Source organism: Hypanus sabinus, chromosome 1, assembly GCF_030144855.1.
Source record: "Hypanus sabinus isolate sHypSab1 chromosome 1, sHypSab1.hap1, whole genome shotgun sequence".
NCBI classification, from domain to species: domain Eukaryota; kingdom Metazoa; phylum Chordata; class Chondrichthyes; order Myliobatiformes; family Dasyatidae; genus Hypanus; species Hypanus sabinus.
In genome coordinates, this window is record NC_082706.1 from 69,589,311 (window position 1) to 69,602,799 (window position 13,489).

Genomic DNA, 13,489 nt, shown 5'->3' on the forward strand with positions numbered 1-13,489 from the left:
AGAGTGAAAGACGGAATATTTAAGGGGAACATTTGCTACTGCCAAACATTAAATTTCATGACATATGTCAGCAATAATAAAACTGATTCTGATTCTGATCCATAAGCACATCAAGAAAGTAAGCCTGGCACTATTTCATCAGCGTGAATTGATATATATTTTCCCTCGTTGATGAATGACAGTGGTTGAAATAACTGAGCCATTGTGGTTATGGTTGGCTACTCACAAGTGCATGCCTGAGTGCATTCATATTGCTGTCAGGACACCCTCAGGACCAGTCGAGAGCTTTCATAAACTGTAATGAGTTTCACTCCAGCAATACGTAATTTGAAAGTGGTCATCACATTCATCATTGTCCTGTCCCTCTGCATCTTGTAAGTTTTCCGGCGGTCTAACATATCACACTGCCGACATTGCAGCAACCTTTCCGATTGTGACTCATGAAAGTCATTGTTTAATCTAGCACACCTCTACACAACAGAAGAACCAGCAGTCAAGTCACAATACTTATCTGACTCATGATTGATGTAAACACAAGGCAGAGGCAGGTGAAGTGGGACCAGTAGATGCCCTGTGGGTGCTGATAACGGTGGAATGATAGTGTTGTAGTTAGCATAACGTTTTAACAGTGCACAAACAACCCAGGTTCAATTTGGCCACTTTATGTAAGCAACTTGTACATTCTCCCCATGACCACATGCACTTCCTCCTGATGCTCCAGTTTCCTCCTGTATGAATGGGTTAGTTAGTTAACTGGTCACATGGATGTAATTGGGTGGAGTGGCTCTTTATGCCAGAAGGATCTGCTACTGTGCTGTATCTTAAATAACTGAATGAAGAAATAAATTACAACACAGTACAGGCCCTTCAGTCCATGATGTGGTGCTGAACCATTCACCTATCAACCTAACTCTTTCCTGCTACACAGCCTTCCATTTTTCTAACATACATTTGGCAAGAAACTCTTAAACTACTCTAATGTATCTGCCTCTACCACCACCCCTGGCAGGGAATTACATGCACCCACCACTCTCTGTGTAGAAAAAGGGTTCAATAACTCTACTGGGTGTTTTTTATAGGCCACCCATTAGAATCAGGGACATCGAGGAACAGATAGGGAGACAGGTTCTGGAAAGGTGTAATAATAACAGGGTTGTTGTGGTGGGAGATTTTAATTTCCCAAATATCGATTAGCATGTCCCTAGAGTGAGGGATTTAGTTGGGGTGGATTTTGTTAGGTGTATTCAAGAAGGTTTCTTAACACAATATGTATATAAGCCTACAAGCGGAGAGGCTGTACTTGATCTGGTACTGGGAAATTAACCTGGTCAGGTGTCAGGTCTTTCAGTGAGAGAGCATTTTGGAGATAGTGATCACAACTCACTGTCTCTTTACCATAGCATTGGAGAGGGATAGGAACAGACAAGTTAGGAAAGTGTTTAATTGGAGTAAGGGGAATTATGAGGCTATCAGGAAGGAGCTTGTAAGCATAAATTGGAAACAGATGTTCTCAGGGAAATGTGGCAAACGTTCAGCGGATATTTGCATGGAGTTCTACATAAGTATGTTCCAATGATACAGAGAAAGGATGGTAGGGTTCAGGAACAATGGTGTAAATCTAGTCAAGATGAAAAGAAGAGCCTACAAAAGGTTCAAAAAGCTAGAGAGTTAATTATAGAGATTAGAAGATTATAAGGCTAGCAGGAAGGAGCTCAAGAAAGAAATTAGGAGAGCCAGAAGGGGCCATGAGAAGGCCTTGGCGGGAAGGATTAAGGAAAACCCCAAGGCATTCCACATGTGAAAAGCAAGAGGATAAGATGTGAAAGAATAGGATGAATCAAGTGTGACAGTAGAAAAGTGTGTATGGAACCGGAGGACATAGCAGAGGTACTTAATTAGTACTTTGCTACAGTATTCACTATAGAAAAGGATCTTGGTGACTCTAGGAATAACTTACAGTTGACTAAAAGGCTTGAGCATGTAGATATTAAGAAAGAGCATGTGCTGGAGCTTTTGGAAAGCATCAAGTTGGATAAGTCACTGGGTCCGGACAAGATGTACCCCAGGCTACTGAGGAAGGTGAGGGAGGAGATTGCTGAGCCTCTGGTGATGGTCTTTACATCAACAACAGAAGAGGTTCCAGAGGATTAGAGGGTTGTGGATGTTGTTCCATTATTCAACAAAGGGAATGGAGATAGCCCAAGAAATCATAGACCATTGAGTCTTACTTCAGTGGTTGGTAAGTTGATAGAGAAGATACTGAGAGGCAGGATTTATGAACATCTGGAGAGGCATAATATGATTAGGGATAGTCAGCATGGCTTTGTGAAAGGTAAGTCATGCCTTATGAGCCTGATTGAATTTCTTGAGGATGTGACTAAACACATTGATGATGGAAGAACAGCAGATATAGTGTATATGGATTTCAGCAAGGCATTTGCCAAGGTTAGCATGAAAGGCTTATTGAGAAAGTAAGGAAATATGGGATCCAAGGGGAAATTGCTTTGTGGATCCAGAACTGCCTTGCCCGCAGAAAGTAAAGAGAGGTTGTAGACAGGTCATATTCTGCATGAAGGTTGGTCACCAGTGGTGTGCCTCAGGGATCTGTTCTGGGACCCCTACTCTTCGTGATTTTTATAAATGACCTGGATGAGGAAGTGGAGGGATAGGATAGTGAGTTTGCTGATGACACAAAGGTTGGAGGTGTTGTGGATAGTGTGGAGGGCTGTCAGAGGTTATAGCAAGACTTTGATAGGACGCAAAAATGGGCTGAGAAGCGGCAGATGGGGTTCAACCCAGATAAGTGTGAGGTTGTTCATTTTGGTAGGTCAAATATGATGACAGAATATAGTATAAATGGTAAGACTCTTGGCAGTGTGGAGGATTAGAGGGATCTTAGGGTTCGAGTCTCTAGGATACTCAAGGTTGCTGCACAGATTGACTTTGTGGTTAAGAAAGGATACGGTGCATTGGTCTTCCTTGTCATGGTCTGGTCCGTGAAGTCTGCATTCTGGTTAACGGTCGGGTCCTTGGACTCTGGATTCCAGGTCTTACGGCTGTTCCTTGTTTCAGTTGGGCTTATTCATAGGCACCTGATGCTCGTCTTGGAGCTAGGAATATAGGTGCCCCTGGGTTCGAGTGTCGGTGCTGGTTTGACTTGTCAGTATCCCGTCCTTGCCTCCATGGGGTAAGTCAGGCTGACTTTACCGTTACCCTGTGGCTGGACTGTTCCCTTTCCTTCCCCTTATTTCCGTAGCCCTTGGCTGAAGCCTCGCCTGCTACCTTTTGCCTGGAGCCTCGCCTGCATCCTCGCCTATTCTCGCTATCAAGTTCTACCGCCGGAGCAAGACCAGAGCCTTGCTGTGTCTAGATAAGGAACCGTCTTTCGTTGTTTGGAACTGTCTCTTTGTGTCCTCACCTTTGCTAGGTAGGTCTGGCCATTTGCTGCTACCTTGAGTTGGAACTGTCTCTGAGTCCTTGCCTTTGCTAGGTAGGTCCGGCCGTATGCCGCTACCTTGAGTTGAGAATCATCTCGTGCTGTTCAGCTTTCTGTGTATGAGTCCCGGCCCTACGTCCTGTTCCTAAGGAGGGGTCCTGGCTCTGTGTTGCACATTCCTGTCTCCCAAGACCAATGCTCTGTGTTCCGCGTTCCTGTCTCTCAAGAACAAAGCTCTGTGTTCCAGTCTCCAAAGTCCGAGTCTGAGCTTCATGTCCTGCGTCCTTCCCCCAAGTCCAGTCCTGTTGCCTTGCCATGTCTTGTCCTCGCCTAGATCCGGAGTCTGAGCCCAGGTCAAGACTCAGGTTCTGGGTCCCTGATCAGTCTCTGGCTCGGAGTCCTTGTCCAGGTTCCAAGTTCCTAGTTCCTCATCCAGGTCCTGCTTTCCTAGTCTAGTCCTAACCCAGGCCCTGTATCATAGTCTTGTCCAGGGCCTGTGCCTTTTCCAGCGTCATTTCATCCCCACTTTCCTTGCATTTTTGACACACCTAGTCTTCTCCCTAGTACTTCAGCATCTGTGTCTTGCATGTGGGTCCATTCCCAATGCCCACCTTGTGACATTCATCAATCCTGGGATTGAGTTTAAGAGCCAAGAGATAATGTTGCTGCTATATAGGACCCTGTTCAGACCCCACTTGGAGAACTGTGCTCAGTTCTGGTTGCCTCACTATGAGAAGGATGTGGAAACCATAGAAAGGGTGCAGGGGAGATTTACAAGGATGTTGCCTGGATTGGGGAGCATGCCATATGAGAATATGCTGAGTTAACTCGGTCCTTTTTACCTTGGAGCGACGGAGGACGAGAGGTGACCTGATAGAGATGTATAAGGTGATGAGAGGCATTGATCATGTAGATAGTTAGAGGCTTTTTCCCAGGGCTGAAGTGGCTAGCACAAGAGGGCACAGTTTTAAAATGCTTGGAAGTAGGTACAGGGATAAGTTTTTTATGCAGAGAGTGGTGAGTGTGTGGAATGGGCTGCCAGTGACGGAGGTGGAGACAGATGCGATAGGGTCATTTAAGAGACTCCCGGACAGGAAAAATAGAGGGCTATGTGTAATCCTAGGTAATTTCTGAGTTAAGTACATGCTCGGCACAGCTTTGTGGGCTGAAGGACCTGTAAGGTGCAATATGTTGTTATGTTTCTAAAAACTTACTTCTGTCATCCCCTCCATACTTTCCTCCAATCATCTTAAATATATGCACCTCTCATTTTAGCTATTTCCATCCTGGGAAAAAAACTATTGACTTGATCGACTGTATGCCTCTTATCATCTTGTGCACTTTCGTGATTATTAACTGGACACTTCATTTGAATCCCTTCCTGCATAAGATGAAAACGAGAGACTCATCCAGAAAGTCATGAGGCACGGGATCAGTGGAATCTTGGCTGTTTGGATAAAAATTGGCTTACAGGAAGAAAGCAGAGGGTAGTTGTGGAAGGAAAGTATTCTGCCTGGAGGTTGGTGACTAGTGGAGTGCCGCAGGGATCTGTCCTGGGACCCCTGCTCTTTGTGATTTTTATAAATGACCTGGATGAAGAGGCAGAAGGATGGGTGAGTAAGTTTGTAGATGACACGAAGATTGGAGGAGTTGTGGATGGAGCTGCAGGTTGTCAAAAGTTACAAGAAGGTATAGACAGGATGCAGAGTTGGGCAGAAAAGTGGCAGATGGAGTTCAATCCCGACAAGTGTGAGGTGATGCATTTTGGAAGGACAAACCAGAAAGCTGAGCACGGGGTTAATGGTCAGTTACTTAAGAGTGTGGATGAACAGAGGGACCTTGGGGTTCAAATCCATACATCCCTCAAGGTCGCTGCACAGGTTGTTAGGATAGTTAAGAAGGCCTATGGGATGCTAGGCTTCATTAACTGGGGGAATTGAGTTCAAGAGCAGAGAGGTCATGTTCCAACTCTACAAATTTCTGGTGAGACCACACATAAGAGTATCATGTTGAGCTCTGGTCACCTCATTATAGGAAGGATGTGGAAGCTATGGAGAGGGTGCAGAGGAGATTTATCAGGATTTTGCGTGGATTGGAAAACAAGTCTTATGAGGCAAGGTTAGCAGAGCTGGGACTTTTCTCTTTGGAGTGTAGAATGAGAGAGGGGATGATAGAGGTCTACAAGATTATGAGTGGCATAGATAGGGTGGGTAGCCAGCACCTGTTTCCCAGGGCATGAATAGCAAACACCAGAGGGCATATGTACAAAATTAAGAGAGGGAAGTTTAGGGGAGACGTCAGGGGTAAGTTTTTTGCACAGAGGGTTGTGGGTGCCTAGAATGACTTGCCAGGGATGGTGGTGGAAGCTAAAACATTAGGGGTATTTAAGAGCCTCTTGGACAGGCACATGGATGAAAGAAAAATAGGGGATTATGGGGTAGTGTGGGGTTAGTACTTTTTTTAAAGCAATATATGGATCAGCACGACATCGAGGGCTGAGGGGCCTGTACTGTGCTGTAGTATTCTAGCATTCTAGTGTTCTAGTATTTCCCATCTCTATCTTGCTATTGATCTTTTATTTGCTAACTCAGGAAATTACGAGCCAGCTTTCAATCAATTTCTGACTGACACGGCAGAAACAGGATTTTTTCAAACTCACTGGAGACTGTGTCAGAAACAACGAGCACCCACGTAGAATCATTTGCATCAAACGCATCAAACACCTCATTATAAATCAAGCAAAGACCTTCTACAAGAACCCTTATACACATTATTAGCTCTGCAAATTTCCAATATATGGATAGTCAGAGAGGGGCTTTTCACCGATCCACAGAGGACTGAAACAGGCCAACCTGTCTATACCAACCATTGTTCCATGCTGAAAGATTCCCATTTGCTTCTAAATGTTTCTGTCCATGTATGTTTCCAAATGATCTTTAAACATTGTAATTGTAGTCATTTCTCCCACTTGCTTTGACCACATACACGCCACCCTCTGTGCAGAAAATGTTACCCCTTTAAATTTTTCACTCACCTCCTTGTATAGCTGTAACATGATCTTTCACCTCTTCTTTTCAATACCCTGACTGATGAGGACAAGTAAGACAAGCACTTTAAGACCATAAGAACATTAGACATCTAAAAAACGAAATTGGGCCATTCAATCCACTGGTTTGCTCTGCTATTTTATCATGACTAATTTATTTTCTTGCTCAACCTCAGTTTTCTGCCCTTTCCCTGACTAATCAAAGATCTATTGACCTCCACTTTAATTCAGATTCCGCTTCCTGTTCAGACTTGTGCTAAGATAAGGCCACCATCAGGGTGCAGGAGAAATGCCTTGTATTCCGTCTTGATAGTCCCAACCTTATGGTGTGAACATCGATTGCTTCTGCTCATAATATTTATTCTCTCCCCCTCCCCTCTTCTTCCCCACTCTAGTCTTATACCTCTTCTCACCTGCCTCTCATTTCCCCCTGGGTCCCATCTTCCTTCCCTTTCTTCTGTCATCCACTTTCCACTCCTATCAGATTCCTTCCTCTCCAGCTCTTTACCTTTCCCACCCACTTAGTTTCACTTATCACCTTCTATCTATCCTCCTACCCCCCCCCCCACCTTTTTACTCTGGCATCTTTCCCCTTCCTTTTTAGTCCTGAAGAAAGGTCTCAGCCCAAACTCATTATTTTTCTTAGGTGCTGCCTGACCTACTGAGTGCTCCCGGCATTTTGGGTGTGTTACGTCATGTTCCTTTGTTTGTTCTGCACTGAGTCAGGCCAGTTCAAACCTGCTCAGCCAGGCCAACCAGTTACTGGCTTATTACTCTTTTCATAAACCTTCAGTTTCAATCTTACCATAACACAACAAATCACAAAATACTCTTTATTTGGAAATAATCTCGGTTTCAGTAGGGGACTTGTTAGAAATTGCTCTGACCCAGAGATTCCTCAGCAAATGCCAGTGCATAATGGCAACTGCAAGAACAGCCTCACAAAATAGCAGACCCCTATCATTAAAAATATTTGTCTGCTTCCACTGTCCTTGACTGATTCCACCACTATATTGGCTAACATCAGACATTGCTGTCTGGTTTATTGCAGCATCCTCTCACAATATATGAAAAATGCAGCAAACTGCAGAGAAGTTCACTGGCTGTCTCAGCAGGACTAGTATGTGCCCAAGACAAAGAAGCAGGCAGGATGCCACCCATCCAGCAAACTGCCTTTTCTAAAAGCTCCCTTTTGGAAAGTGCTATAACTTTCAAAAGCTTCTCACTCCTCTTTCCCTGGCAGTTAATCTGATCAACTATTCTAATTTGCCCTCCCAATCCCATCTACGTTTTACCCCCCAACACTGCACTGCATTGAGAGCAGTTTTAACCGCTCTTTATAATGCCTCCTATACCTGATAAAGTGGTCACTACTGTCAGTGTGTAGAAATAAGAATTATTAAATAATGAAGAATTTGATATATATATATATCTTTATTATTTTAATAATTAGTTATAATTGTTAAAAGATGTTTTTGTTGCACATCGTGTCCTGACCAACACTCCACAGCAAATTCCTGGTATGTGTATATGACATATGAAGTTGATCCTTGATCCTTAAATAATGCTGGATCTAGCAACTAGAGATTGTCCAATCCATATAGGTAATGTCTTTGCAGCTTGGCATATCCACTTGGCATAATTAACTTATTATTATTTAATTATTTATGGATTTATATTATTATATTTCTATACTATTCTTGGTTGGTGCGACTGTAACGAAACTCAATTTCCCTCGGGATCAATAAAGTATGTCTGTCTGTCTGTCTGCCTGTCTATACATTTGATGCTGCAGCCCGCCAACCTGAATCTAATGAAACTTGGCAGTATTTCACTCAAGCTCTATCTCTTGAGGTTGTTGTCTCATCTTCCACTGGCTGGATCCAACTGTTAAAGTCAATTGCACACCACGTCTGCCCATCTACCAATGTGCCTACAATTGAATTGAATAGCATTCACTGTAATGTTGACAGAATGAGCACAACTGAATGTGGCATTATACTGTCAGAAAGAAAGAAACTTGAATTGTGTCTTTAACAACCAGATGCTACTGTCAGACAACTTTTCACACCTTTGTTATTGATTTTATGCTGAAATGAAATCTGATTTAATGGCTGGAAAAGAAAATCATGAATAAGCAAAGGTCTTTCAGGTTATTTACAATTGTGGATGTGTCAAATATTTTATTTAAATTAAATTAAGTGAGAAATTACAGTTAGTTAAAATACTTTCTGTGATACCTGCCAAGGAGACTCGCTGGAAGTTACTGAACTGAATTGCAATTAAAGATTCAAATTCAAAGTACATTTATTATTAATGCATGTCTGCAGTATACAACACTGAGCAACACACAAAAAATGCTGGAGGAAGTCAGCAGAAACTAGAAATTGTGTAGATGCTGGAAATCCGAGCACAAGATGCTGGAGGAAGTCAGCAGAAACAAGAGACAATCTGCAGATGCTGGGAATCCAACAACACACACAAAATGCTGGAGGGACTCAGCAAGTCAGGCAGCATCTATGAAAAAAAAGTAGTCATTGTTTAGGGCCAAAATCCTTTGGCAGTACTGGAGAAAAAAGGCTGAGGAGTAGATTTAAAAGTTGGAGGGGAGGGGAGAGAGAAACACAAGGCGATAGATGAAACCTGGAGGGGGAGGGATGAAGTAAAGAGCAAGGAAGTTGACTAATGAAAGAGACAGAAGGCCATGGAAGAAAGAAAAAGGGGTAGGAGCACCAAAGGGAGGTGATGTGTGTGCAAGGAAATAAGATGACAGAGGGAAGAGAGGCTGGAAAATGCTGAAGAAGGGGGAGGGGGGCATTACCAGAAGTTTGAGAAATCAATGTTCATGCCATCAGATTGGAGGCTACTGAGACGGAATATAAGGTGTTGCTCCTCCAACCTGAGTGTGGCTTCATCGCGACAGTAGAGGAGGTCATAGATTGACATATCAGAATGGGAATGGAACGTGGAATTAAAATGGGTGGCCACCGGGAGATCCCACTTGTTCTGGCGGACGGAGCATAGATGCTCAATGAAGCGGTCTCCCAATCTACATCGAGTCTCATCGATATGCAGGAGGCCACACCAGGAGCACTGGACCACAGCAGACTCACAGGTGAAGTGTCACCTCACCTGGAAGGACTGTTTGGGATCCTGAATGGTAGTGAGGGAAGAGGTGTAGGGGCAGGTGTCACACTTGTTCCATTTGCAAGGGTAAGCATCAGGAGGGAGATCAATGGGGAGGGATGAGTGGACAAGGGAGTTGTATAGGGAGAGATTTCTGTGGACAGTGGGAAGTGGTGGGGGGGGGGGGGGTAAGATGTGCTTGGTGTTGGGATCCTGTTGGAGATGGTGGAAGTTATGGAGAATACAGCCATGAGTTATGTCTTCCCACAGACAACCACAAAGCAAAGGGAACCATTAAATCCGTTCAGAGAAAAACTTCAAACCCTCAACATGCAAAAAAAAGAACAAATTGCGCAAAAGGCAATGAAAGAGTGGAAAACACAGACTATAAAATACCAAACCACTAAGTTATCAAAAAAGTCCAGGCATATACAGTCCAGCTGAGCTCAGCCTAACCCAGCACTGTGTCTTCATCATCAGCAAGCTACAGGGCCAGTCCACCTGGATCAAATCACAGAGAAATAGTAGCCACCAGATACCAGAAACACATCATAATGTGTGCACAAACCTCATCAATTAAACCTTGCCCAAGACTCAGGACAAAAGCAGTGAGTGAAAGAGGGAGAGAGACAGACCTGTCATACACAGGCTCCTTCCTGTGGGAGCAGTGCGAGAGAAAGACCCGTCACCTGTAGGTAGTTGGCAATTTACAACTCCCCACCTTCCATTCTCACCCTCATTGGTTTCAATCTTCCTTGACACTTTAACAGGTGAGATCAGTGAGAACTCAAGGCGATCATGGGCTCACACCCGGTCTCCAGGCTTATTGACCTAAGGGCCCCACACTTATCTTGATACCTCATCGAACTCACTCAGAGAGAGCGAAGCACCAGGTCATTCAATCAGCCTGAAAACACACCAACAAAATGTAGACTATAGGCTTTAGCTGTAGTAGAACCCCATTTGAATGAAAAAGTAGTAAAAAAAGTGAAATAAGTGGCTTTGTGAACTGTCTGCAGAATGTTGCCCTTAGTGGCATTGTTCACTGGCACCATTTTCTTCTTAAAAATCAGATTGTTCTCTCAAATTGCAATGATGTCACCAGTGAACAACAGCGATGTTCTGCGGACTACATACAGTATTTCTAAATATACCTTTTTTAAATTACTCTCACTGCAATCTGCAGCAAGTAATTTCCCTTTAAGCAATGTGCTTTTAAATCAACTTAATGATCTGGAGATTTCATGATCTTATGGAGGACTAGGCAGAATTAACTCTCAACCAAGGGTACAGCACCTTTAAGTGGACAAAGGTTCATTGTCGTGGCCAGAAATGAAGTGTGAGTGGGGACTCCAAGCCAGGCTAAAACATAATAGAATGAGACCCCCTCTACCCTTCATTTTGTTTCCAAGTATGGAACTGGGGAACAAAAACTGAAGACCTGAGGGCAAGATTGTTGTATCTGAGGGAAATGAGAGATTGCTGTGTTTTTGAACAAGATGTGGCTTACTCCCACCATACTGCAATCAGACCTAAACGCTTCCCAATTCACTGGATGGACCGTGCTGCTGATTTGGAAAAGTCAAAAGGTAGAGGTGTGTGTTTCATGATAAACTCATGGTGGTACTCTGATTTGGCAGCTTTGTCAAATTTGTGTTCCCCCGAACTTGAAGGCCTAATGGTCAAATGCCATCCGTTCTATTAACCTTCTGTAATCCTGACCACAGTTTATGTGCAACCAGCAGCCAACAATAATTGAGATACTGCATGATGCCATCTCCAAATCAAAACAGTCCATCCTGACACATATTAAATCATAGTTATCAGTTAAATCCATCAGGCTTTTAGAAGGAACCCCTGCCCAATTACCATCAGCATATAACCTGTAGCACCAGAGGTCCCAAACCACGAGACCACTGTTATACTAAGATAAGGAATGCAGTCCATTCCATGCTAAAGCCACATTTCAGGATATCTGATCACATGGCTGTCCTTCTCCTACCTGCACGCAGGCAGAGGCTAAAGAGCAAAGCTCCAGACATTAGGATAACTCAGAGGTGGTTGTGGGAGGCAGAGGAGCAGCTGTGGGAATGCTTTGAATCAGTGGACTGGCCGTGTTGAATGAATACACTGTGGTTGTCACAGACTTTATTAAAACAGTTGCAGATGAGTGTGTTTCCACAAAAGCATTCAGAGACTTTCCCAACCAGGAGACCTGGATGAACCATGAGATCCACAATCTGCTGAGAACCACGTCAGAGGCATTCAAGTCTGGTGGCCAAGAAACTTACAAGAGGTCCAGGTACATTCTCCAGAAATTCATTTCACGGGCAAAGTGTCAATACTGGACGAAACTTGAAAGGTTGCTGAACAGTTGTGCAGGGCTTGAATACTATCACCTCTTATAAAGTTAAATCAAGCGACATAGGCGACAATAGAGCTTCATTTCTGGATGACCTCAATGCATTCTATGCTTGTTTTACTGTCAAAGCATGGAGGAAAACATCACAAACTCATATATATCCTGATAATCCTGTGATTTCATTTTCTGAGGGCAACGTATGAGCAGTCTTCAGGAGGGTGAACCAACAAAAAGCATTTTGCCCGAATGGCTACCTGGCCAAGTACTAAACAGCTGTGCTGATCAACTGGCTACTGTGCTCTCTGATATCTTTAACCTCTCACTTTGTTAGTCTGAGGTACCCACCTACTTCAAGCAGGCTTCAATTGTATTGGTGCCTAAGAAAAGCGTGGAGACCTGCCTCAATGATTATCATTCTGTAGCACTTACATCCACAAGGAAGAAGTACTTTGAAAGGTTATTTATGAAATATATTAGCTCCTGCTTGAGAAGCAACTGGGATCCACTCCAATTTGCCTACCGGAGTAACAGCAGATGTCATCTCATTGGCTCTTCACCCTGGAACTTCTGGACAACAAAGATGCATACATCAGGGTATCTTTATCACCTACAGCTTGGCATTCAATACTACCATCCTCTCAAAATTAATCAATAAGCTTCAAGACGTTGTCCTCAAAACCTCCTCATACAACTAGATCCTTGATTTCCTCACTTGCAGACCCCAGTCAGTTCAGACGGGCAACAACATCTCCATCAGCACAGGTGCACCATGGGGCTGTGTGCTTACTCGCTTTACACCTATGACTGTGTGACTAAGCACAGCTCCAATGACATATTCAAGTTTATACACTTCAATTTCCCCATCAAGAAGGCATCAAAGCCCTCCGCTACTTTCTTGACAATACACCTCACCAGTTCCCCAAAACCACCACACTCCTCCAGTTGGCAGATTTGGTACTCACACTTAATAACTTCTGTTTTGGTTCTTCCCACTTTCTTCAGACCAAGGGTTTAGCTATGGGCACTTGCATGGGCCCCAGCTATGCCTGCCTCTTCGTGGGTTATGTGGAACAGTCTATGCTCCAAATCTATACTGGTACTGCTCCCCAACTTTTCCTTCACTACATTGACGACCACATTGGTGCTGCTTCCTGCACCCATGCTGAGCTCGTCAATTTCATCGACTTTACCTCTAACTTTCACCCAGCCCTCAAGTTCACTTGGTCCATCTCGGACACTTCTCTCCCCTTTCTTGATCTCTGAGTCTTCATCTCTGGAGACAGACTGTCCACTGGCATCTTCTATAAACCCACGGACTCTCATAACTACCTCGACTATACCTCTTCCCACCCTGCCAAATGTAAAAATGCTATTCTCTATTCCCAGTTCCTCTGTTTCTGCCACATCTGCTCCCAGGATGAAGCTTTCCTTTCCAAGACATCTCTCAAATGTCCACTTTCGTTAAGAATCATGGTCTCCCTTCTGCCGTCATCAATGATGCCCTCACCCTTATCTCCTC

General features: G+C 43.9%; 1 long non-coding RNA gene across 2 annotated transcripts in view; it reads right to left on the minus strand.

The window, feature by feature from the left end:
• Positions 1-8,644, minus strand: part of LOC132394496 (uncharacterized) — a 54,942-nt gene extending 46,298 nt beyond the window's left edge. For both annotated transcript variants that reach the window (XR_009512342.1, XR_009512341.1), the window contains exon 1: positions 6,471-8,644. This is a non-coding gene — a long non-coding RNA (uncharacterized LOC132394496). The remainder of the gene's footprint in view (positions 1-6,470) is intronic.
• Positions 8,645-13,489: the final 4,845 nt, after the last annotated feature.